This window comes from Pleurodeles waltl, chromosome 6 (genome assembly GCF_031143425.1).
Source record: "Pleurodeles waltl isolate 20211129_DDA chromosome 6, aPleWal1.hap1.20221129, whole genome shotgun sequence".
Lineage (NCBI taxonomy): Eukaryota > Metazoa > Chordata > Amphibia > Caudata > Salamandridae > Pleurodeles > Pleurodeles waltl.
Window position 1 is genome coordinate 192464498 of NC_090445.1, and position 27878 is coordinate 192492375.

General features: G+C 42.5%; 1 protein-coding gene across 1 annotated transcript in view; it reads right to left on the reverse strand.

The window, feature by feature from the left end:
• PHOSPHO1 (phosphoethanolamine/phosphocholine phosphatase 1) overlaps positions 1-27129 on the reverse strand; it is a 44332-nt gene extending 17203 nt beyond the window's left edge. Inside the window, exon 1 of the mRNA XM_069237786.1 lies at positions 26992-27129. The gene's annotated coding sequence lies outside the window, so the exon portion shown is untranslated. The remainder of the gene's footprint in view (positions 1-26991) is intronic.
• Between the last annotated feature and the right edge of the window lie 749 nt (positions 27130-27878).

Below are 27878 nucleotides of genomic sequence, written 5' to 3' on the forward strand. Positions count from 1 at the left end.
GTAAAATACCATCCAAGCCAACCTGGAATGAGTAAAAGCAACCCCTGACACGTGTTTCGCTCTCATTAGAGCTCATCAGAGAGGTTTAGCTTTGTCCAGACACAAGGGAGCACCCAGTATAAGTCAAAACAAATCCCTTTCAGGGTTAGAGTGCCGCATAAATTATGCAAAAAAAGAGAATAGAGAACTCTGGGTAGTTCCCAAGTTTAGGTGGAGAGCAGCTCTAGTAAGGAGCACCCTGCAACAGCAGCGACACTCTAGATTTGCTCACCTCAAATGTCTGTTTATCTAGCAAAGTTTTTAAGCATTGGATCAGCACAGTGCTATCCACGCCGAGCTAGATAGTGACAAAGTCTTTTGCCATTTGTACAGCAAAGTCTTTAAGCATAGGTTTGACACAGTGTCAACCTTGCCGAGCTGAAAAATGACAAAAGCCATTTACCACACCAGGCACAGTATTACAGCTTTGGACTGGTAAAATACCATCCAAGCCAACCTTGAATGAGTAAAAGCAACCCCTGACATGTGTTTCGCTCTCATTAGAGCTCATAAGAGAGGTTTAGCTTTGTCCAGACACAAGGGAGCACCCAGTATAAGTCAAAACAAATCCCTTTCAGGGTTAGAGTGCCGCATAAATTATGCAAAAAAAGAGAATAGAGAACTCTGGGTAGTTCCCAAGTTTAGGTGGAGAGCAGCTCTAGTAAGGAGCACCCTGCAACACCAGCGACACTCTAGATTTGCTCACCTCAAATGTCTGTTTATCTAGCAAAGTTTTTAAGCATTGGATCAGCACAGTGCTATCCACGCCGAGCTAGATAGTGACAAAGTCTTTTGCCATTTGTACAGCAAAGTCTTTAAGCATAGGTTTGACACAGTGTCAACCTTGCCGAGCTGAAAAATGACAAAAGCCATTTACCACACCAGGCACAGTATTACAGCTTTGGACTGGTAAAATACCATCCAAGCCAACCTGGAATGAGTTAAAAGCAACCCCTGACACGTGTTTCGCTCTCATTAGAGCTCATCAGAGAGGTTTAGCTTTGTCCAGACACAAGGGAGCACCCAGTATAAGTCAAAACAAATCCCTTTCAGGGTTAGAGTGCCGCATAAATTATGCAAAAAAAGAGAGAATAGAGAGAATAGAGAACTCTAGGTAGTTCCCAAGTTTAGGTGGAGAGCAGCTCTAGTAAGGAGCACCCTGCAACATTGTACATTTGCTGTACAAATGGCAAAAGACTTTGTCACTATCTAGCTCGGCGTGGATAGCACTGTGCTGATCCAATGCTTAAAAACTTTGCTAGATAAACAGACATTTGAGGTGAGCAAATCTAGAGTGTCGCTGGTGTTGCAGGGTGCTCCTTACTAGAGCTGCTCTCCACCTAAACTTGGGAACTACCCAGAGTTCTCTATTCTCTTTTTTTGCATATATATATATATTTATTTTTTATTTTTTCCACTTAAAAAATCAAGAGTTACAGGGACCTTGTTGTTAGGTTTACATTTTACCCACACAAAACCATAGAAATGTGGCTGTTATAGTTATACTTATGTTAAGAAACTATAACTTGTGAATTTCTATGGTTTCGTGTGCTTAAAATGTGAACATAGCCATAACATCCCTGTATCCTTAGTTTTTTTGTGAATTTCTATGTTTTTTCAATGTAAAGTAATATAATTAAATACTGTATGTTAATACAACCACCGCCGCCCACACCCGAAGTGTCCAGGCCCTGCCTCAAACCCACCTGCATGCGCCCAACCCAACACTGTAAACGGCCCTTGGCCATGTGCGGCAGAGGTATGGTGATTGAGAGGGTTAGGTTTCTTTTTCCAATGGATCCATGGATCAGGCAAAAAAAATTGGGCACATTTTTGCACTTGAGGGGTCCCTTAGGGACCTCTCCATGTATTGTCTGGAATCAGGATACCTCTACTCTGATCCCTTATGTTTGTTTCGGTCGAGTCTAGGCAACGCATGTGCGGTCTCTTCGAGATATGCTGTAATCAGTTCACAGGCTTTCATCCTACCCAGTAGCTTTTTATATGTTATTTGGTGTGTCCTTGAAAAAGGCTTCTTTGCTATTGGTTAATTTATCTTTTTAGTCCGACCTTGTGCTCATTTGTTTACTTCCCTGGAGTAGGGACTAACTACTTGTAGTGTTCCGCTGTTGTTCTTTTCTGTTGTTTTCATGCACTATTTATTTTGTTGATTACTTGCCTGCTTCTTTACTGGTTGTGTTTGTAACTCTGTCTGACGAAAAGCCCTGCACTGCTTTTGTTTGTTGTTTTATTTGGCATCCCGAAATGGCTATGCTGTTTAGGAGTAGTGTTATGAACTTCATTTGATGAATAGCCTTACACTGCTTTTTATTCCAAAAGGCCATACCGAGACTTGAACCCGGCTCCCCAGCCCCAGGGTCTGCAGTTCTGGCTGTTACACCACATCCTCTGCCCTGCCCCATCTCATCTATTTTCGGTACTTTTGTTTAGCAATTGCAGCTGGGTCACTTTACCTCTGCTTCTCGCAAACCCCCCTCAATGCAGCCACTTCTCAATCCAGGACTTATGTTCTGATTGCCCCCCTCACATCTGCTGAAGTTGTTACAGATAAAGCCTATTCTATCCTATCCTATTTTTTGTATGCCCATATGCCCCTAAGGGGGGGCAGAATCCACTTAGGCATCAGGGAACATTTGAAAATGCTTGGTGGCGGGGTGTTTGTCAACTGGCAAAGTATTTGTATTTGTGATTATAATAGTTTATTTTTCCATTTTGTTCCAGTTCAAAGCTTTGGCTTCCTTTGCTGTGGATCCTTGTGGTTTTGGCAGTAGTTGACCTGCGGTTTGCGTAGTTGCATGTTTTAGGTAAGTAAAAGCAATTTACTCCAAAGGAACATTGTTGACATAAATGAATGAAATGTTTGTAGGTGGTGCACTAAATGCAGGATTGTGTGTGAAAGTGTTCTTAGATTTGTGCACAATGATATTTGTGTTGTCTTATGTCTAATTTGATTTTCTTTTTTCTTTTTAGTGGGATAGCATTGGTGATTGCAGTGTCTGTGCAGAGTAGTTGCTGGTTAGTCTACCTTTTTCAGACACGTGACTGGTATAGTTTGTGAGTACATAACTCTTTCAATGAAGCCACACTTTGGGGGTTATTCTAACTTTGGAGGAGTGTTAATCCGTCCCAAAAGTGACGGTAAAGTGACGGATATACCACCAGCCGTATTACGAGCTCCATAGGATATAATGGACTCATAATACGGCTGGTGGTAAATCCGTCACTTTTCCGTCACTTTTGGGACGGATTAACACCTCCTCCAAAGTTAGAATAACCCCCTTTGTTTTTTACTTATTTTAGACAGTGCTGGTTGTTGTTTGCGCTTTTGTCAAGTTACACTTCTGAGAAAAGATCATGGCTAGCCACAGAGTGATCGCTCAGCAGGTTGTTGGCTTGCTTTGTGAGTCATCTTCTGACCATGATTATGAGACTGACTCTGCATCTGAGGCAGAGGAGGAAGTGAGAGATCCTGGCAGTGAGTTTTCTGTCCAAGAGGAATCTTCTGATGAGGAAGCCACTCTCAGTGCAGATGAAGGGCCTGTTTTAGAGGAGGACATTGATATGCCAATAGTGCAGCAGCCTGGGGCTGAAGGGTTTCCCATTGGAAGACCTGACCCCTGGATTGCCCCACAGTTGCCTGCATTTACTGGTCTCCCAAGGTGTAGAGTCAATACGGAAAACATTTTGCCTGTCAATTTCTTTCAGTTGTTTATGGACGATGTATTTTTGGAAGAGATTGTTGAGTAGACTAATTTGTGTACAATACAGTATTTGAGGGACAACGGTGTCTGACTTAGGCCTCAGTCTAGAGTTACCCAGTGGGTTCCCACAAATCTGGAAGAGTTGCAAAAGTTCCTGGGTTTGCCTTTTTTGATGAGGTTGATAAAGAAGCCATCGCTGGATTCCTATTTTTCTACTAGTCCCTTGATGACAATGGCTATATTTCCTGCAACCACGACTCGTAATCCGTATTTGCTTCTTCTTCGGATGCTGCATTTTGTTGACAATGCCTTAGCCTTGCCATGAGATCATCCTGTGACCGTCTTTTTAAGATTAGGCCTGTCCTTGATCATTTTGTAGATCGGTTTTCAGAGGTTTATGTTCCAGAGAAAGAAATATCTGTAGATGAGTCTTTGGTCCTGTTCAAGGGGTGTTTGGTTTTTAAGCAGTACATTCCTAGCAAGAGGGCATGGTATGGAATTAAACTGTATATGCTGTTAGAAAGTAGTACAGGATATGTGTATAATTTACTGGTCTACACTGGTACGGATTCCAAAATTGACCCCCCTGGTTTTCCTCCCACTTTGGGAGTTAGTGAGAAAGTTGTGTGGGAACTTGGTAGACGACTGTTTAACAAAGGTCACCATTTGTATATAGATAACTTCTACACTGGAGGGCAGTTGTTAACGGAATTGTTCAGAGTGGACACTGTTGCATGTGGCACAATCTGCACTAACTGGAAAGGCTATCCAAGAGAGCTTGTCTGTAAAAAACTTGAGAGGGGGCAGTGCAGTGCCTTGCGGAATGATGAGCTGCTAACTCTGAAAATTGCAGACAGAAGGGATGTCTATATGTTAACTACCATACATGATGAGAGTACATCACCTGTGGCTGTTTGGGGTCAAGTTGCTGAAGTGCGCAAACCTGTGTGCATTTTAGACTACAATAAGCACATGTGTGGTGTTGATAGAGTAAACCAGAGGTTAGAACCTTACAATGCTATTTGTAAGTCTTACGTTTGGTATAAAAAGTTGCCCATCCATTTGTTTCATTTAGCAACTTTTAATGCTTTTATTGTGTTCAAGGATTGTTTCCCTGAGTCAAGGATGGAATTTGTTAAATTTCAGGAGGCGGTGATAGAGAGCCTTATTGTGGTGGAAGAGGCAAGAATTCCTAGAATAGCAGTGGTGGATGATGTGGCTAAATTGAAAGATCACCACTTTCCTGATCACATTCCTCCCACTCCCCAAAAATACATTCCCCCTAAGAAATGTAGAGGCTGTGCCAGAAGAGGTTTCCTGAGGGAGACTCTGCACTACTGCCCTGATTGTCCTTCTAAGTCTGGGCTGTGTGTGGCTGGCTGTTTTAGAAGTTACCACACCCAAAAGTATTATTGGGAACTACCATGAGTGTAAACTGCCTGTTCTGTTTTGTTTTATATTTTTTGTTCAGTTTCACGGTTGGCATTACTGTCATGCATTTAGCTAGACCTTTTGAGTTTGTAGTTTTGTACTTATTTGTAAATAGTTAGTGGTCTCTTTTTTGTTTATAAAAAAAAAGTGATGGCGTGGAGTGGCGCTTGGCTGGCAGTGTAAATAGTGACTTGCTGTTGACCATTGCGGCACACTGCCAGCCAAACTCCAATACACACACTCCCACCAGCTGGTGTGATTGTTGTATGAGGAATGTGGGCGTATGAATGTGATGGGCCCTTGAATGGCACTGTCTGCTGATACGAGTGTTGTAATGTGCTTGGCCTGTGGCTGGCAGCGTGAATGGTCTTGTGCATGTCTTGTATCAAAGGTGTGCGAATGGACTGTAAAGCGGTTGGTGCCTTGAAGCGGCTTTACAGCTCACGAGCTGTGAGTAATTGGTTCAGTTTTTTGGCCTTTCAGTTATTAACAGTGAATTTCATTTTTGTGAAATCTCTTGTTTATAAAATTTGATCTGCTGAACCATCACTCACACTTGTGCCAAATCCAACAAGTATGTGTAGTAAAAATTACTGTGTGGTAAAAATGTCAAAACCTGCTCCACTGTAATCAATCAGGCATTGGAGCACATCCGTGACATGCTAGGTGTCTCGGGTGGGACCCCGATGATGAAGCATGCCACGAACTGTGTTGGTGGGTGAGGGGTCTTCTTAACACAACCTAAGTGTGTTTTCACATTTTTACTGTTTAGAAAATCACAGTGGACACATATAAATGATCTATTGCAACACTATCTGTTTTTTATGGGGGCAGGTCACGTGTGTTTTTGGTCCCGGGTGCGGCAGGCATCTAGGCAAACCTACCAAACCCAGACATTTTTGAAAATTAAACACCCAGAGGAGTCCAGAGAGGTGTGGCTTGCATGGATCCCCCAATATTATTTTACCCAGACTCCTCTGCAAATCTCTAAATATGTTAAAAAAGCATATTTTCCTCACTTTTCTATGTAGGATCACCGTGCCAGCACAAATTTCCTACCACCCAGCGTTCCCCTCAGTCTCCCAAATAAAATGATACCTCACTTGTGTGGGAACCCTAAGCAGAGTCAGTCTAAAAATGTGTAAAAGAAAAAATTGTGCTTATCAACTCGCTGTGCTATCCTCTCAATCTCAACACATTTATTGGTCTTTTCCTGTTGCAGGCACCTGGGCCACCCACAGAAGTGAGGTATCATTTTAATTGAGAGACCTGGAAGAGCGCTGGGTAGAGGGAAGTTTGTGGCTCTCCTCAGATTCCAGAACCTTCTATCACCGAAATGTGAGGAAAAAGTGGTGTTTTTGCCAAATTGCAAAGGATTCTGGGTAACAGAACCTTGCGGGAGCCCTACAAGTCACCTCATTCTGAATTTCCCTAGGTGTCTAGTTTTAAAAAAATTACAGGTTTGCTAGGTTTCCCTAACTGCCAGCTGAGCTAGAGGCCAAAATCCACAGCTAGGCACGTTCCAAAAAAACACATTAGTTTTCAAGGTAAAAATGTGATGTGTTCATGTTGTGTTTCCTGTCGAGGGCATGAGGCCTACCCACACAAGTGAGGTACCATTTTTATTGGGAGACTTGGGGGAAAACAGAATAGCAGAACAAGTGCTATTGCCCCTTGTCTTTCTCTACATTTTTTCCTTCCAAATGTAAGACAGTGTGTAAAAAAGATGTCTATTTGAGAAATGCCCTGTAATTCACATGCTTGTATGGGGACCCCAGAATTCAGAGATGTGCAAAAAACACTGCTTCTAAACACCTTATCTTGTGCCCAGTTTGGAAATACAAAGGTTTTGTTGATACCTATTTTTCACTCTTTATATTTCACCAAATGAATTGCTGTATACCCGGTATACAATGAAAAGCCATTGCAAGGTGCAGCTCATTTATTGGCTCTGGGTACCTAGGGTTCTTGATGACCCTCCAAGCCCTATATATCCCCAGAACCAGAAGAGTCCAGCAGACATAACGGTATATTGCTTTAATAAATCTGACATCGCAGGAAAAAGTTACAGAGTAAAACATGGAGAAAAATTGCTATTTGTTTCACCTCAATTTAAATATTTTTTTATTTCAGCTGTTATTTTCTGTAGGAAAACCTTGTAGGAGCTACACAAATGACCCTTGATGAATTCAGATTGTTGTCTACCTTTCAGAAATGTTTAGCTTTCCGGGATCAAGCATTGGTTTCATACCCATTTCTGTCACTAACTGGAAGGAGGCTAAAAGCACAAACATTTTAAAAAATGGGGTTTGTCCCAGTAAAATGCCAAAATTGTGTTAAAAAATGTGTAAATTCAAGTCTGCCTGTTCCTGAAAGCTGGAAAGATGGTGATGTTAGCACCACAAACCCTTTGTTGATGCCATTTTTAGGGAAAAAAACACAGTCCTTCTTCTGCAGCCCTTTTTTCGCATTTTCTTTATCACAATTTTAGCTGTATTTTTGCACATTTCTTGGTCTCCTGCAGGGAAGGCCACAAACTCTGGGTATCTCTAGAATCCCTAGGATGTTGGAAAAAAAGGACGCAAATTTGGCATGGGTAGCTTATGTGAACAAAAAGTAATGAGAGCCTAAGCGCGAACTGCCCCAAATAGCCAAAAAAATGCCTGGCACCTGAGGGGGAAAAGGTCTGGCAGCGAAGGGGTTAATGACTCACAGTAGCGAGGACTTGCATCCTACAACACGGAACAGTATGCTGGAACAAACAGGCAAAGTTAATAAGGTGGTTCGGACTATAGCATCCATGGCTCACACTTGGCTGGTCAGTGCTCTGTCAGTAGCATTGCTTCGGTGTGTGTTGCCGTGTGTTTTGTATAAATCGTCTCGGACAGTGTAAATGTGTGTGTACATGGAGAAGTACAGCAACGGATCAGATCCCCAGTTATTCACATGCAGAGAAGTGTGATAGATTCTGAGGATGCACAATTGTGAAGCGCTGTGTAATTTTCTGCCCAGGTCTACACGTTATTTCAAATTTTAGCACCACAGTAGGAAAGGAAATCTGGCAATATTAAACAAACAAAAAAAAACACAGGGGTAAGTGAGGTCTGAAAATCTATGTCTGTTCTTCTAATGTGTGACTCCTATGCAGTCTGGGCTAATTGGGCAACACTACTTTGCACTCTGAGACTTGCAGTTTTAGCAGACCCTCAGCAGAACAGTTTTAAAACAAAGACAAGTATTCAAAAGGCTGCTGACTAAAAGGCCAGACTTGCCTAAAAGTGTCACAGAACACTCGGTCCACCTGTCAGCTGAATTGGTGGGAGAGTGGATGACAAGAATCGAGCAATGCATTTGAACACATGAAATCAGCTCCCATAAATAACAATTCAATCAATCAATTGAGATTTATAGACTGTGGCAAATCGCCCATGGGGGTCTCGAGGTGCTAGAACTGTATGGTGCTGCGTGGAGGAATGATCACTCGAACATCCAGGTCTTTAGTTCTCTTCTGAATTGCTGGAGTGACGGTGCAGTCCTGAGGTGCAGGGAGAGGTTGTTCCAAGCTTTGGTTGCCAGGTGCGGGAAGGAACATCCTCTGCTATTAGCTCAACAGATCCGTGAGGTGTCTGTGAGTGAGAGGGAAGCTGATTGGAGGTGTCTGGTCAGTTGATGGAAAGTGAGGCGTTTGTTGATGTATGCTGGTCCTTTGCTATGCAGGGCCTTGTAGGCATGGGTCAGCATCTTGAACTGGCATCTTTTCTAAATCGGTAGTCAATGTAGCTTTTTGAGATGGGGTGTGATGTGAGTCCTTCTGGGGACGTCGGGTACTAGATTAGCTGCTGAGTTCAGTATTGTCAGGAGCCTCTTCAAGAGGCGTGCCGTGATTCCTACATAGAGGGTGTTTCCGTAGTCCATTCTGCTGGTAATGAGAGCCTGCGTGACGGTCCTTTTGTTGTCTGCTGGGAGCACCTGAAGATCCTGCGGAGCATGCGAAGGGTGTGGAAGCCTATAACTCACACCCCTGCCATGCACAGTTTTCTCATCAATAATTTTATTGCAAATGTTGTGTTGATATTATCAATGATATCATAAAAGATGTCATCACTGATGTAATATGTGAGATCATTAGCAGTGCACGGTGAGGGCGCAAGTTATAGTTACCTTAGGTCAGGAGTTATAGTTACTTAAGATAACCATAACTGTAACTGCTGAATTTCCATGGTTTTGTGCGTGTAAATTCAGAATCTAACTATAGCATTCCTTTAACCTTTGTTTTTAAGTAAATTTCTATGTTTTTTTAATTCTATTTCCAAATTCTATTTCCCAACTATAACGTCCTTTTAACCTTTGTCTTTTTCATTATTTTTTTTATTTTTTTATTTTTTTTATGTAAAGTAATTTTAATTACTTTATGTTAATCCAACCACCACCGTGCAAGGCTGTGCAGGGAGGGGGTTGCTGCAGGGCCTGTAGGCAACGCCCCATAGTCACTTAACCCTGCACCCATGCGGAATGATGATTGTCCGCATGGCCTGCGGCATACACCCTATAACCAACCAACTTCGCACCATGTATGTCCTTTGGCCATGTGCAGTAGGGGTTGGCCAAAAAGCTTAGCCTGGAGTCAGGCCCTGCGGCCTACCTCCTATTCCCATTGAACCCCACACCACACTTGAAGTGCTTCTTTGTGGATCATATTCCTGTGCATCAAGAATTTGTCTCCAAAATTGGCAGGAAATGCGCTCAGGGGATCCTTTTAGTAAGCTGTCCATCATCCTGGGAAAATGGCAGGAGGACGTTGCATACCACTAATATATGGGGGTGGGTCCACAATTGGCTCCTAGGCCATTTTACATACTTATAGTTTTTAAAAGGGAGAACCCATCTCTGGTCTCAGAAGCACACATCAAGAAAGAATCCACTCGTCACAGTCACTACATGACATACTGCGCTCGAAAAAAGCAAGGATGTAAACACCTCCATCGAGAATTACAAATAACATTTCAAGTTGGAAATGCAGAGAAAACATTTACTTTGCCTTGACCATGCACAAGAAATTAGTATATTACCACTTTACAGAACTGAAGCTTCAACTTGGTCACCTCCTTTGTTTCTATCTTTAAGTGCTTCCTGTTGAGGTTTAATTCCTGTGAAATACACTTTGGGCTAGAATTAATCCTGCCCTGCGTGTTTATCCAAAAAGAGGCCACACTAATTATTATTTTTAGCTCGGGGACTGCGAGGGAGCATCGAGGCCCCCGCAGTCCCAGCCGTCTCCCTGCCTCAGGTGTTAGCCAGCATTGCTCCTGCTAAAAATGCATCTCCCTGCCTGCAGGAGCTATACTTTCATGTCTGCAGGCAGGGAAAGAGATGAAAACTCTGCTTCCATCAAGCTGGAGGATTTTGACAGCTCCCGCTTGCTGGAAGTGGAGTGTTTGCTTTTGCTTGGCGGGAGCTGTCACAGCTCCCGCCAAGTCAGAGCAAACAGCAATGTCCTGGTGTTTGGCACCACAGGACATAGCAGGAGCCGGCCCGGGGGGGGGGGGGGTCCCCAGGGTGATTATTGGCTCTATGAGGGGTGATGACAGCCCCCCTCCAACATTTAAGTTAGTTCCGGGAAGGTAGGGGTCACCAGTGCTGGGGATCTGCAACGGACCCCCGATCTTATTTTATTTCAGCCCCAGTGAGGTGGGGGTTCCAGGGGTGTAGAGGGGCACGCTACCCCACATACTGTTTGATTTAAGCCCTGGGGAGGTGGTGGGGGTCCTTGTGCACCCCCTCCTTTATTTTGATAGGCCCCAGGAGCTGGCCCACCCGGGGGCTTTAGTAAAACAAGCACCGGAGACCACGCTTGTTTTTTTTTTTTTACATTTTGCCACAAATTTGCGTTATCTCCGTGAATTCGAAGCAATCTTTTTTTTCTTTTTAAAAAATGTTTTTTTTTGCCCCGGTGGGTCCCTCTTGGACCCTAGCACCAGAGCTAAGGGGTGAGGGTTTCCTTACCCTGGCCCTTTTTCTTTTTTTTTTTTTACCTTTTTTTTCGGACGCAACAGAGAAGTCCCAAGATGGCTGCCAAAACTGCCTGGTTGAAGTGTTGGCAGCCAATCAGATCCCTGCACTAGATGGGGAATATTCGTGAAACCTTCATGCCTCTAAATATCTGTATATTTTTTTCTTTTAATATCTCAAAAACTACTGAACGGATTTACACCAAACAACAAAAAAGACTTCTTTCTGGACCAAAAGCTGCCTTTCTGTCAAATTTGGTGTAGTTCGGGCTGTAGTTGTTTTCAAAATCCCTATTGGAATTATAATGGGAAACACACATTTTTTGACTCCCCCTTTTTCTCGGCCCAGCTTGACAGATCACCCCGAAACTTCCCATGTACAACAAGATTCTCAGGAACACTTTTTCTGGGAAATTTCATGAAGATTCGTCAAATCGCGCCAAAGATATAGGCAAGTCAAAAAACACTTTTTGAAGGGAAACATGGTCCTAACTATAACAACCTACTGGTGACTGCCAGTAGCTATTATATTTATATATATATATATATATATATATATATATATATATATATATATATATATATATATATCCATATATATATATACATATATACATATATATATATATACATATATTATATATAGATATACATATATATATATATATATATATATATATATATGTATGTATATATATATATATATATATATATATATATATAATAGTTCCCATGACTGAATAAATGTCATTTGAATAGCTGCATCACAAGAAGCTTCCCTGCGCTAGATAAAACCTGAAGAGCTGTGAGAAGTAAAGATTTAGCATTCCCTGAAAGGTGGTTTTCAGTGCCACCTGAAAGCCTTCTTCACATCTAGATCTCTCAGTGCTTTAGGGAGTGAGTTCCAGTTTTTTGCTGTCAAACAGGAGAAGGACCATTCTCCTTGCCTTTCCTTATGTATTCTTGGGATATACACCAACCTCTGATTGGAAGAGTGTAAAGCCCTACTGGGGTCATATTTCGTAAATCTTCTTCCTAGATAAAGAGGTGCTACTTGATTCAGAGCTCAATGGGTAATTGTTAAAGCCTTAAACATTAACCTCTGTTTAATTGGGCGCCAAAAGAGTATTTTAAGATTTTTCATGCTGGATTGCCTCCTCGAACAGTTCAAAATTAGGCAGGCACCCCATGTTGGACCAGTTTAACTTGTTAAGAAGCCCTGCCTGCAGTCCCACGTGAAGTGCATTGACATAATTGAGCCTCACGGTGATCATAGTATGAACAACTATTTTGCCTGTGTGGCTAGGTAGAAATGTAAAGATCTTCTTTAACGACAACAGTAATAGCCCTTATCTGTGGTGTAAATGACATGTTTTTGTCAAATTGTATACCCAAATTCATCACCATACATTTAGGTATGTGGAAGGCACAGTGTCTAGCCTTGTGGTATCCCACAAATCATCTTCTTAAAATCAGAGGTAAATGATGGAAGATGCACTACTTGTATGATTTAAGCCAATTGTTAGCTGGGTTGGTTATGCCGGCGGCCCTCAGGTGGTCCAAAAGGATCTCATGAGAGACCATATTGAACGCAGCTTGAGGTCTAAAAGAGCTCTCCATCTAATAAACAGCATCTCTGTGGGAAATACCTAGAGTTCCCTACTTCCTTTTTTGCATAATTTATGTAGATGTCTAAGCCTGAAAGGGTAAATATATCATAATAGAAAACAAACACACAGTCTTAGAATGTAATTCAGATTGTGCGTGCATCCATAAAGAATATATATATACAGTATGGATGCATAATCTGAACATTACATTTTAAGACTGTGTTTGTTTTGCCTAAAAACACCTACCAGAGAAAAATGAAGTTACGACTGGTAGATAACACTGTGGATTGGGACTCTGCCTAGGGATGGCCATTGTCCGTTAAGCATGATCTGGAACACTGCCCTGTAGTATACACTTCAGGTTATGCCCCAAATTTGCTCACACCAAGGTGACTGGCCCTATTGATTCAGGGGCATGTCTTATATCTCTTGTGTTTAAGACTCCTCTTTGACATTTAGACCTGGTCTGGATGCCACATAAGCCTGTGTCAATAGCTTACATGAAGGTTAAATAGATTATACAAAGATATACCTCTACTTGCAGTAGCATTTAAAAAGGCCTGTAATAAGACTTTGCTTTCTGGTATAAACCAAACCACAGGCTTTGCCAGTTAAACATTAGAATTTCCCAAGTTAAGACAAAAGCAATGTTAACAGGAGGACAGTAGGATTTAGTCTTAGGCAGTGAAATATTGTTTTACGTTTTTGTAATGTAAAAAGATTCTTGTTAATATTGTCTGTTACCCATAGTGGATATTTGACTGCATTCTGTGATTTATTGCTCTATGTTTATGCCGTGCAGTCCCTAATCATCGAGTTCACTCTGCAGTCCATTCAGGGTTACTAGAAATCATCCTGCAAATATATTTCGCAATGTTCATTTTATTGGTAGAATCATGAGCTAGAGTCATATCGCTCTCCCTCAAAATTGATTGAGCTACTAACTAAACATCTCTGGGCAACAAATTACCATTTGGCAGAAATGAATCAGCAACACCCTTATACAACTCCTATTCTCAAATGAGTAGTTTCCTTTGTGGTTTTATGAAACCCACTGCCCCTACCTCCGTTAAGACTTTATCATGCCCCAAAGCACTTACCCAGTCATCCTGAAAAATACCACCTGATGAGATCTCACTCACCTCAGCCAGCACATGCTCGGCTTCATCAGACATAAGTACCTCAGACTTTACCAGCAGTGAACTTCAGAATTCCTTATGTTAAGCACAAATTCCAATTTAAAAGTGATGACTTGCATATACACATGTCACTTCACTATCCTGGGGGCTACTATTCCTGCTCCTTTGGTGGTAAACAGAACCACAAGCTGTCCTTGGTCAGTCCTCACAATGAATTCTGTTCCTCATAAGTTTTGCTTATAATAGGCCATGCCAAAACTCCATAGTCAATGGTAGAGTGCTTTAACTCAGCCCTCTGGGTAGAAGTCAAGTATTCCATCACTTACTTGCCTCCTCCTATCTGCATCATCACCAAACCTATCTCAATGTTGCTACCATTAGTCACCACCACAATCTTGCACTGGGTATCGAAACATTTTAAAGCAGGAGCAGCCACAATTTATTTTTTCAGGTTTGCAAACTAAACTCTTTTTCATACTTATCACATCAGTGTTTTTTTCTGTTTTCTTCAATTAATATCTTATCTTGATGGTCTCACAAAACCAGATATAAATCACAAAAAGTACTCCGGCAACTCAACATTTTCAAAATTGATCCTTGTTCCTTTGATGACAGCATATGCACAATGACCCTTACAACATTTTCTATAGGAATTACACAATTCTTTCTGATGTGGTATCCAAGATAATTCACTCCACTCACACTAATCTATTTCCCTTTCTTGTGAGACACTCATCACTCAAACCTTTCAGCACATACTTAAATGTTGCAGTATGATGCATTTGGTTCTCTCCCTGTATCAAAAGTCATTCTAAAAATACAAAACATTTTTCACATCTTTAAACAGCAGCTGGATTGCCTTCTGGAACAGCAGTAATGCTGAAAAGGCCAACACCTAAATCTGTTTGATACCTCAAAAGTAAAACATGAGGTCAATACCTTATAGTCTTTACTTAAGTTGATCAGGTGGTACACAGATGACAGGTGATGGTTAGTAAATACCATTGCCCTATTGAGTGTCAGCAGTAGCTCTGCAATGTTTGAAAGTGGATGACAATAAATCCATATTCTTGCACAGAGATACCATATGTTAACACACAATCTTATACTTCCATTGGGTTTGTGTGAGATTACTATGAGTGCAAGCCATTCAGAAGTTCAGTTTAGTTTAGGAGTTTATAAAGCGCATGGCTACCCGAAGGCCTCCCAGCGCTAGAGCAGAAGCAGAACGACAAGGAGGCAACTTATGCTGTGAACAGAAGGATCTTCCAATTATTAAAAAAATACATTTCTTGATTATCCTGGCGGATCTCCAAGAGAAGGGAATTCTAGAGGTTTGAGGTTATAAATGCTAAAGATTGACCTCCCCATCTTGCTTTCTTAATCCGTGGAACGTTAATTAGGAAGGCCGTTGAGGATCTAAGAGCCCTTTGAGGGACTTACTATGCAGAGCTCTGTGCAAAGTGCAGAGGGCCTTGAAGTTGATCCGTTGTTCCACAGGCAGCCAGTGAATGGAAACCAAAGCAGGTTTTGCGGACAAGTGTCTGGGAATCTTCATAAGTAGGCGTGCTGCGACGTTCTGCACTACCTGAAGTCTTTTTAGTACATATCAAGGTGAACTCAGATAGAGGATATTTCCATAGTCCAGGCATGAAATTATGAGAGCCTCAGTGATTTGTCTTTTGACTTGGAAAGGAAGTATCTTAAAGACTTTTCAATTAAATCTTAATAGACTAAAACAGGTGGCTGCCAGCTTTTCAGATTGATAGTCCATATTCAGGTGGGAGTCCAGCCAAAAACCCAAGGACTTTATGTTATCTCTTGGTGGAGGCAGGCCTTCCAACCCATCAGGGAGCAGAGAAGGGGATCGGAGTGGACCAAAATTACCCACCAACATGACTTCTGTTTTTCTTCATTCAGCTTAAGTTTACAGTTGGCCATCCATCTAGCTACTGCTTGAAGACAGGGTGTCAGGTTGGGCTGACCTGTCTAAGAGATGGTTGAGAATGAGAAGACCAGCTGTGTATCGTCAGCATAGGAAACCAGTGACAAGCCGTAAGGTTCCACAATCTCAGCAAGAGGGGACATATAGATATTAAACCACGTGGAAGTCTCAATGGCCTCTATAATTCCTTCCTCAAAAATCCTACTTAACGCCTTAAAAAATCTCTCCTCAAAGGTGCAGTGGGTACCTTGTGCACTTTAGGAACAGCACCTTTCGTCATATAAATATGGTGAACAAATCATTTTAGTAATTCCAGCTCCTGCTTCTTCCACTTAAACTCGCCCCATATGTCAGTCAGTCAGATAACTTTATTCAGTATATATATTTTGTAAGTTTGCACTGCTTTTGCATCAAAAAAGTGACGCAAATGCGCACAAAAAAAGTATAAATATGGGCCTTAGAACTTGTGTAAAAAAAGCTAAAACTACAACACAGATAAACAGATTGCAAATGTTGTAAGAAAGCTAGAGCTGGCCTGCAGTTACTAAGATCGTGCTTCAGCATCAGTGAATTAATACATGTTGTTCTCAGCACTATATAAACTTACAAAGAAGGAGAAAACATAGTGCTTTGAGCTGATTCCACATCACATGGGACACACATATAAGAATTTCAGACAAGTTGTTCATATTAGGAAATCTGAACTGGAAATTTGTCTATATTCAGTCTGAAGTGAGTCAACAAAAACCTACAATAGCTATTGTTACCCACGTCAGGTTACACTGTAGCCCAACACTATCTGTGATTACCAGGTGTGTGATAGCATTCTGCTTTTCGCTTTCCTCTTTTTTCCCTTTTGAGCCTATATTCTTCAAGTGTAAGGCCATATTGGTGCTTTAATTCATATTTATTAATCCACTTAAGCTTCTAAGTCTGTTAAAGAAATCAACTCTACCCATTATACCACACATCTCTTTAAAAGTTCTCAGTCATGGGATTTTGTGTGCAAAATCAAGCATTAGACAATCTTGCACAATTGGTCTATTAAAAGAAGCTTCCACTTGTGTCCAGATCTTATGCCATAGTAAAAGAGTGAACAGTTGAGTAAGATATTCCACAAAACATATTTCCAACTCTTGATGGACAACATAAGAGGAGATAGATTGTGGTGTGTTGAGTAGGTACATTAGAAACCTATTTTCAAACACCTTTAGGGAGTAATTTTTTTTAATGTACCCACACACTGGCCCCATAGGCTACCATACCAACAAACCTAGCCTTATATATCTGGACCATTTTGTTTACTGATTTTTTGCCCAGGTTTTTGGCAAACCTAAATACTGTTGACAGTGATTTCTCACACTGAAGTTGCCTTCCTTTAGCAAGTGCTGTCAGTTACACTTGCGATCAAATTTCACCACCCAAATACACAAATTAAGGAACCAGGCCTAATTGCATGTCATTCAGAAATGTACGGTAGTATTTATTACGAGTGGTTCTCCAAAGCATGATGAAGGACTTGGAGAGGTTCACCTTTTAATCTAAATTAGCCATAAAACTAAAAAACTATTGAGGACCTCTTGGAGAGCAATGGGACTATGAGCCATCAGCATCGCATTGTCTGAGTATAGTAACGCAGGAACAGGACACACAACTTCCTTTTCAAAAATTGGTACAATGAGTGGCATAGACCAAGGGGCACATTACAACATTGGCGGTAAGTGCGGCCTACTGCCGCAGCGACGGCCGCCAAAAGACCGTCGCCGAACTAACATCTGTCCTCCAAATTAGGACCACATCCGGAATTTCCACCACAATAAGGGCGGAAATCCAGCTGTGGCCATACTGGCAGACGGTGTTAAGGTGGCGCTGCTACCACCAGCAGTGCCACACCAGTAGACCGCCGCCAGCTGTATTATGTCAAATAATATGGCCTGGCGGTGTTCTGCTGGTAGGCGCTGTCCCCTGCCAGACGACTCCCTGGATGCAGGTTAGTCGGGTTTCCGACAGGAGAGGTGGGTGGGGGGTGTTGTGTGTGTGGGAGGGTGTGTGCATGAATGTGTGAGTGTGTGAATGAATGCAAATGTGTGTGTAGTGTTGTTTGTGTGTGTGTGTGTGTGTGTGCATGTGTTAGAATGCGTGTATGAATGGAAATGTGAATGCGTGTCGGCGTGTCAATATGAATGTGTGTACGGATGTATGCGTGAATGAATGGATGCATGCACGTATGAATGCGTGTATGCCTGTGTGAATGCGTGGTGAGTGCCTGCAAGTGTGCATGTATGGGCGGGATTTGGAATGGGGGAATGTGGGTGGAGGGGGGTTGAGGGGTATCAGGGGAGTGTTAGGGGGGTAGGTGGGCCTCCTACCAGTGACAAACACCACGAAAACCATGGCAGTAGGCAGGGTTAAAATGGCACCTGCGGTACAGTAGTGTTCGCTGGGTTGGAGATTGTTACCTCCGGCCCGGCGGCTGCTATCGGAGTGGTATATTGGCGGGTTAGCTTCAGCCAACCCGCCAATTTCATAATGTGGCAGTATATACCGCCAGCCTGTTGGCGGTACTGCCGACACATTTACACCAAACCGCCGGGGTCATAATGACCACCCCCCCCCCAGTGTCTAACTTCCCAGCATTACATCTTAATATCAAGTTTTCCATTATCCTTAGTCTATTGTTAACCTGGTATGTGAAGTCAATAACCTTCCTCAAGAGAGTAGTCATAAACCCATTAACTTCATCAGTGATGTTAATTTAGAGTTCCAATAGGTCCTCTTTCTTTAGTCTTTTGCAGTCAGCCCCACTCCACGGAGTCTACAGCCTTCCCAGATTTTTTTTGTCTGTATTAACATACTTCCCCCATTTGTTTTATTTTGAGCTGGTGGGGAATTTACCGTAGATGGTGGCAAGGCTTAGGTCATTTCTAGACTGTCCTCCAAATACACAAATTAACCCCTTTTTTAGACACACAAGACTTCTCACTATGTGCAACCTCTATTTCCTCCTATCCCTGAAACCCACTGTGGTTTATGTGATAAAGTTATTGTTTTCTGTTCCCCCAAAGCACTGGGTAAGAAGGTTACTATTGAAATCTGCTGGGGAGATGATGATTTATTCCCTGCTAAGGCCACAGATTTTATTTTGCCCATAGCCAAAAAAGCTAACTCTGTGCCTGCTTAGTAGTAAAGCCAGGAGGGGCTGCCCAGCTCATGCTCTTGCTCTTGCAAATTCGGACTGGCAGGCCACCCCACTCTTTGCCTGGGCACAGTCCCGGTGCGTCCTGTGCTGCGGGAGAGTGAGGTGTGTTTTAATTGCACTGGTTGGCTCCTTCCCTGCCTCCTGGCCTCCGGGGGATTTTGAGCAATGGGGTCCTGACCCCAACATACTGCAGCACAAGTCTTATGTCATGTGCTGTGGGAGAGGAAGGCACGCTATAAGTGCTCTTGTCGTTGCATACCGGAAGGACTATTGTGCCAAGGAACTATTCTAGTTATTCTAGTAGGATCAGCCTTTGCTGGCCTTTGCTGGCATTATATAGATGCTTGGTCCCTACCTTTGTTGAATACACAAAGATGTTTTCATCAGAAAAAGAACCATATAAGGCAACTGTTAGTTCTATAGTGTTTTTTAGAGTATCTTATTTTATACACTCAATGGGGATAAAGAAGATAATCCTGTTTGTCATAAATTCCTGTATTCAGTTGCAGTCCTTTGCCTTCATAGTGAATAAGGTTAAAAATGTCTTTGCTTCCTCAGTGACTAATAATACCAACCTCTTAAGTCAGTGAAACCAAAAGAGTCAGTGTTCTTATCTTTTCCCAGCATCTATTGATTGGTAGTGCCCTTTGACTTTTCCAGTTGCTCCCTACCTTTAGATAGTTTTGACATTCTTTCTCCTTCCCCTTTATGATGAATTTCACCACCTTCCCCACACTTAGGCCCCAGCCCCAGAAAGAGGCCTTGGCATTTAGGATTCAGCACCTTCTTATCTGTGGTCACTGGGCCGAAAGTTCAAGGTATTTGCTGCTTTGGCTTCATAGCCCATTTCAATCTTTACTGCTCCTGATCTCCTTTCTATTGTGCTGCTTTCTGTCTCCAAGTATCCAGCTCTTCTCTCTCTTTTGCTCTCCTCCATCTCCACACCTCTTAGTCTCTTCTCTGCTCTGCCTCTCTCCTCTTTACCCATGCTTCTCTGGCCTCCACTCTCCTAGGAAATCAAATTTTTAAAACAGTAACCCGACCAGGTATCTGAATAAAAGGATCCTCTCATAGTCCGAAACTGTTCAAAGCCGACATGGCCCACTCACCAGCATCATTCATGTCCAAGGAACCAACATTATATCATGCGCAGACAACACTCAACTCATCCTCTCCGCCAGCTCATTGAACACCCGGACCAACTTCTCTGCCTTCATGTCAAAGTCACAACGTGGATGAAAAACAACGTTCTCAAGCTCTCACAGACAAGATGGAAGTAGTCATCTTTGGCAAAAACACCTCAATGTGGGACTCCACTTAGTGGCCTGCTGATCTTGGACACTGTCAACAATGACCTTGTGATAACAGTCGACAACCAGCTTGCTATGACAGATCAAGGAAACACAGTTGCTGCCTCCTGTTCTCTCACACTCACAATGCCCAAGAAGAGTTTCAAGAATTTTCATTTTCAGATATGATTTCTAAATCAATGTTGGCCCAGGCTGCGGGGGAATGCAGTCAGCACCTCTCTCCTTAAAAAAATCCCCCAAAATTACGAAAAATGGCGCAAAAGAGAAGTGAGGCTACCTCACATGTGGCAGAGGACGCAGTTCCTCAAAAGGCTCCCTCCAAGGAGTATAAAAATGTGGACGTTGGGAAACCAAGTTTGAAACATAAATTCAAATAAAAAAATATTATTACCCCTTTGTATATTTCGTCCATCCCTGACACGGATGATGATGTATCGGATTTGGACTCTGACTCCAATGTTTCGGACGTTGTGGACGACGTTTCTGTCTCCCCTCCTCCACTAAAGAAATCTAAATTGTCCTCTCTCCATTCTTCCACCTCTATTTCCCTTCTCGACCCTGAAGGTTTCCCAATGTTTGACCCTTCAAATATCCTTCATCCCAATTCTACTGAATGGGTTCCCGCGGATCACGTTGCCCAATATGTTTCCGCAAAACTTTTCTATCCATTAGACAAACAAACTAGAGCTAAATTCAAATCTGAATGTCCCTGTCTCTCCTTAGCCCAACACCTCTCGGTTACCCCTTCTATAGATCAGCCCCTCCTCACATGTTTTACCAAAATGGGCAAAGATCCACGCAAGGGAGTGGATAAGGCCTGGGCCTCCTGTCAAGATAAATTGATGGACTTTTGGGTCCCTTAACCCGTATTTTCGACATTGCAGAGGCGGCTAGGATTGATAGCTCGTTTATTGATCCTGAAGAGCTAACCCTTTGGGTGCAACGTACCTTTTGCCTTCTGGGTAATGCAAATTCTGCTCTCACCCACGAGAGACGAAAAGGCTTACTTCTAAAGCTCGATCCGAAGTTGGTTAACCTGGCATCGGTCCAGCCCAATGTCCACAATGATGGCGCACTATTTGGTGATTCTTTCATCAAAGATTTAAGTAAATATGTAGCAACCTTTACGTCATTGGATAAAGCTCAGCAATCGCTCAAAAATATGTTTTCCCAACGAGTTTTTGCAAGGGCCGGCAGAGGAAGGAACCGCTTTGCCGGCTGTTCCTATCCAAACCAAGGTTCCAGAGGATAACATAACGCCTCCTTCCAGGAGTATAGGCCGCAGTTCTATCCTCAAAGAGGCAGAGGTTTCCGCTCCAGAGGCTTCAGGAACGCAAGATCTTCTACCCAACCAAGTAAGTCTTTTATTTCCTTCTATTCCCATAGGGGGGTGTCTCCGTTTTTTCCTAACAAAATGGGGGGAAATCATGGCAGACCCATGGGTTCTCAACACTATTCAGGGTTACTCCATAGAGCTCTATTCAATCCCAGTCCAAACCTTCTCCCCTCCTCTTCCTCGTTTTTCCTCAGACATGGCTCTCCTTATTTCTTCCGAAGTGCAGTCCCTGTTGCAAAAACAGGCAATCTCCCCCACCTTTCCCGACCCATCAGGATTCACCAACTCCATTTTTCTAGTTCAGAAGAAGAACAAAAAGATGCGTCCTGTAATAAATTTCAAAGGTTTCAATCATTTCGTAATATATCATCACTTCAAAATGGAAACCATCCTCCATCTGAGAGACACCCTGCTTCAGCGAGACTGGATGGTCCGATTGGATCTTCAAGATGCGTATCCAGTCGTTCCAATCCACCCTAATTTCAGAAAGTTCCTCCAATTCCAATGGGCAAATGAGTATTTTCATTTTACCTCTCTTCCCTTCGGGCTATCATCGGCTCCATGGTGTTTCACCAAGCTCATGAAACCGGTAGCAGCCTTTCTCAGGGCTCAAGGAATCAGACCCATCATTTACCTCAACAACATTTTATTAATGAGCCAATCTCCACATTCTCTCTTGACTCATCTATCCATAAGGTGGTCCCTTCTTTTGGAGCTAGGTTTCATCATAAACAAGGAAAAATCCATCCTAATACCTTCTCAAACTATAGAATTCTTAGGCTTTCAGATAAATTCAATTTCAGCCTCCCTCATGCTTCCCTCTGCAAAGATCAAAACCATAAAGTCAGAGATTCTTCAAATCTTGTGCAGTTCTCAGATCTCTCTCAGAGCGTTAGCGCGGAATGTAGGTCTCCTCTCTTCATCAATTCAGGCTATTTTTCCGGGTCCCCTGCATTACAGAGCCCTTCAGAGATTAAAAATTCAGCATTTACGGAAAGGCCTCTCCTAGTCAGACGTCATTTCCTTAGACGTAGACGCACTTACAGAACTCCAATGATGGATAGACCATTTAGGTGCTTGGAACGGAAGAACTATCTTCGCATCAGCCCCATATCTAGTATTAGAATCAGATGCAAGCCGAACCGGCTGGGGCTCCCGGTGTGGACCAATCTCGACTGGAGGTACATGGTCATCAGAGGAGTCCAAAATGCATATCAACTGTTTAGAGATGCTTGCCGGCTCCTTTGCGATCAAAAGCCTTGCAAAAAACAGAGTTCGTTGTGCCATCCTTCTCAGAATGGACAACATCTCTGAAAATCGTTATATCAATCATCTCTGAGGCACAAAAATCCAAACCTCTGGCGGAATTAGCCAAGGGCTTTTGGGAATATTGCCTTTTAAACCACATTTCGGTTCATGCAGAGTATCTTCCGGGATCTCTGAATTCAGTGGCAGACTGGCATTCCTGCCATCTTCGAGATTCAAGCGACTGGAAACTCCACGCTTCTATTTTCCAAAACCTTCAGTACTTGTGGGGTCCTCTTGTAATCGATCTTTTCGCATCATGTCTCAATTCTCAGCTTCCCCAATTCTACAGTTGGCGCCCAGATCCACAGGCTTTAGCGTCCGATGCATTTTTTACAAGACTTGTCCTTACCCTCAATTACGCCTTTCCCCCTTTCCTCATGATCAGCAGGGTATTGGCTCAGGTCAGACGCCAACAAGCCTCTCTAGTGCTTGTAGCCCCATTTTGGCAATCACAAGCTTGGTTTCCAACCCTCTTAGAGCTGTCAATAGATTTCCCACTGTTGATTCCTTCCTTTCCGAATCTGCTGCTAGACCTCTTGGGCCGTCCTCATCCTCTCATTCTGGACAATGTGTTGAAACTCTCAGCATGGAAAATATCGGGCAACCCCGTCTTTTCCCTTGCATTTCGACAGAGGCTTCAAAATACATCTCTCAGTCCTGGACCCCAGGTACAAAGAAAGCTTATCAATCAGCCTGGTCTATTTGGCACAGCTGGTGTTTGGGAAAACACATTGATCCCGTTTCAGCAGATGTAATCTTTATAGTGAATTTCCTAGCGGCGGAAGCGAGTAAAGGTAAGGCTTTCCGTACTATCAATTTGTACAGATCAGCTATTTCCTCTAACCATTCTTTTGTTAATGGAAAACCAATTGGAGAACACCCTCTCATTTGCCGTCTACTAAAGGGAGTAAAATACCTAAATACAGTCAATTATGGGATGTTAATATTGTTTTGAAATTTCTATTGTCATGGCCTGATAATCTCATGCTTTCTCTGAAAATGTTATCTGCGAAATTAACCATGCTATTGTGCCTTGTTTCTATCAAACGCCTCTCAGATGTCAAAGCGCTAGATATTTCCAAATCGTCAGTTTACTCCATCTGGAATGTTGTTTACTGTGGTTCGCCGAACCAAAAACAATTTATGTTCCGTTTTTTTACCCATATTTTCCTGACCTTCCCAAATTATGTGTCGGACAATGTTTAAAAGTGTATGAACTAAAGACTGCAGATTTGAGAACTACCTCTCATTCTCAATTATTAATTTATTTCAGGAAACCTCACAATCCTGTTTCGGCTGCTACATTAGCCCGGTGGGTTAAATGGCTAATGTCCTTGGCTGGTATAGATACTTCCATGTTTGGAGCCCCCTCCTCCAGGGGTGCCATGGCTTCCAAAGCTTTTTGGGCGGGTTCCCGTTTAGAGGATATTCTCAAGTCTGAAGATTGGTCTAATGGCAATGTATTTGAAGTTTTTTACGGTAAACCTGTCGATAATGTTTTATTGAATGTAATTAATATGCTTTGAACTTGCATAATATGAGCCTCCGGTCTTGTCATAAAATGTAGATTTTCCTCTTTCTATGATGGAAAGTCTTAATTTTAATAAAGTCACGTAGGCGAGTTTTATCCCTCCACTTATCTTAACGTTGTTTATTTCCCCCCCCCCTTCTCTAGCACCATTGGCCATCACTCAACCTTCTTCCTAGGACTTCGGCTTACACTTGGTCTTCTACTCGTCATACTGATAAGACGCCACTTACTGTTCCATTCTCTGTGGATCAAACTTTCCAGGATCTTTCGTGGTTATCACGGTTTTTGAACTTTTGTTCTAATGTTCTATCTTTCCTTATGGCAATTCTTATTTTATTTACCATATTTCCATTGTTTAATGCCTAAAGAAAAGAGGGCTGTTGATGTGATGTCAAGTGATGTCACAATGCATATGTTCGTAATATGATTGGTGTACAGTATTTGGACTACGTGTTTATTCCCATTGTCTCTGGTTCTCTGGCCTTCTGGGAATTGTAGTATGTTTCTTGACTGCTGCTATTTATTAAAAGTAAGAAAAGAAACTATTAATACTCGCCTCTGTGTCTTTAATAAAATTAAGACTTTCCGTCATAGAAATAGGAAAATCTTCTTTTTTTAAAAATAACTCATAGTAGTGCTTTATGCTGCTCTACTTTGAATCAAGGGAGAGTCTTATGCATGCTACCTGGGCGTTCCCATGCAGTCACCTATGGAGTTTGATGCAAAGCCCTTATTTATTACATTTATAGACAGGGCCTTGCACCAAAATTTACCCTTCCTTGAGGCATGCATATATTTTGAATAGAAGGTGTTTTTGTGTTCAAACATGGCACAGCACGCATACAAAGTTGGAAAAGTTTTAAACTATGGGGCAAAGTTACAAAGAAGTTATGCAGCACAGTAAACAAAGATGCTGCCCTGTGTTGCATGAAAGGGAGGGCAAAGGGCAGCACCCTATGTACTATGATATTATACTGTTGTTCTCTTTTCTTGCACTAACACGCTTTAGGCTGCCTTGTGCCATGCACACACACTTGTACATAGTGCAAATATAGGTTTTGTACTGAAAGGGTACCCTTCCAGTATAAAATTCTACACTTAGACACAGCCTAAAATTTGTCTAACTTTGTGTGTGTGCTGTACCTTACAAACACAGGCAAAATACAAATAGTTTGAGAAGAGAAAATTTCACAAAGAGGCGTACCCTTTTTATGCAAAGCTTTGTCTACCTTGTTTTGGTACTTTGCTTCAAAATCCACAAGTGATTACATGGGACGCCCATGTACCATCGAGGAGATGCCCCCTTAAAGCAAAGTAGCAAACAAATAGCGCTGAGTGTTACTCTGAATTTCTCTAAAGCTACTTTCCATTGCAAATCAAGCTTTGCACTGGAATGTAAATTACAATTCAAGACTTTGCACCAATTTGCAGACCTTTTGTGACACTACACTGGAAGAAAGCCTTGATAAAACATGCCTAAGCATAGATTTTTGTACTGGAAGGGTAAATTTCAGTACAAAAACTTTACGGAGCATCACATAGCACCCTTGCAATATAGTGCAAGTGTGTGTACATGGCATAGACCAGCCTAAAGCAGGGGCTTTGTTTATTTCCATTTTATTTTTCAGCACCCCGTCCTCAACTGAGTCTTAGGACAGGGTGGGGCAATTGCTGCCAAGTGGCAGCAGGGAACTGTGCACTTGTTTAAAGTGAGCATGTCCCTTTGGCCCGCTCTTTTGACATCCAGTCTGACATGCGCACTTTAAAAATCTCTAACCTAGTTGTCTTGAGAAAGCTGTGTTAGAGGAAGCACAGGCCTCCAGCGCTTTGGTGAGCGCTGAGAGAGGCCGCTCCCACCAAGCCTGATGCTGGTTTAATGGTGCTTGCCAGCATGAAACCAGCGTCATGACTGGCTCGTGCAGTTTCCTGGGTTTCGTGACCGTCGCGCGTCAGAGCTGGGAGAGACGGCGTGAGGAGAGAAGATCGTCGTCAGTTAAGTGCCTTTTTTAAATATGTTATTCTTGTTGTATCCCCACTCCTGCCCCCCATTGTAAAAATGAGCCAGCCGCCACTGGCCTAAAGTGCACCAGTGCTGGAGGAGAGGAAAACAAAGACATCTTAGCACCTATGGCATTGTTCTCCTGTCTTTTCACACAGGTTACCGTGCTGCATTGACTTCTAAGTAAATTTGTCCCCAAGTATGTAATGAGCAATAATTTATACTGTACTTTATTGTTTGTTCTTTGAACTCTTTGGTTTCTCATATTCTCCGTGTGAAAGTAGCACTAGGTGCATGTCGCTGACAGCATCCTTAAAGCAGCCAACTCGCAGCCTGCCTTTCTTAGTCTCGCTGACCCCCCTTCCCTATTCTCCTGGGGACAGTCTTTACTCTGCCCTCACCGCTGTCACTCACCAGTGTTCTCTTTAATCGCAGTCTCTGACCCTCTCCTCACAGGTTTCTAGCAGTCCTTTTCCCGCTCGTGTACTTCTGCTCGTGCCTCCACAGGTGCGCGTGTGGGTCCGCAGAGCACGAGCGATGTTTGTACAGCCCTCACGGCCTTGTAAATACGAAAGATCCGCTGACGCGGTTATTAATGCAGACAAACTTGGTTCCCACTGTGAGTCACTCTGTGAGCCATTGTGAAACCATGTGAGTATGACAAACGTATCAGGGGCCTCGGGGCTTCGTATATTCCCCAGCTTGTTTGTTCTTGGTTGCATACTGCTTAATGCATGCGCCTGTGAAGAAACTTTCCGATGAGGTGAATTTATTCAGGGATAGAGTACTATTATAATGTTTGTGTGCGCAGTGTGGTTGACCACTCTCCCTAACTCGTAATGTGTTTTTTTGTCAGTGGTTTCATGATGGTGCCTGTCCTTGTGCGGGAATGTGTGAGCACCTCAGTTTTGTATTTAGGAGCTGTCATGTGTGGGCATCTGCTGACCACAAAATGTGCTGGTGTTCCCGTGGTTTAAACTTCGATATCTCTGTATTCTCTTCTTATATTCGCTGCCCTACCTTCGATATTAGTGACTTGCATGTACTTTCTTTGGAGTAAGTCTCTGCCTTTTTTTTCTTGCGGTCTATTTTTCTACCATTGTTCGAAGACAGTCTTTATTCTTTCTTCGCCAGCTGACACTTCCCTCTGTTCTCTTTGATGGCAGCCCTCCTCTCCCAGTTTACAGCAGTTTTTTTAAATCCGTTTCATGCATTTTTTCTTTTGTTGTTTTGAATATCCACACCCTTCTGATATTCTACAAATACAAATGTGATTACATTATATAATGTTATAAATATGA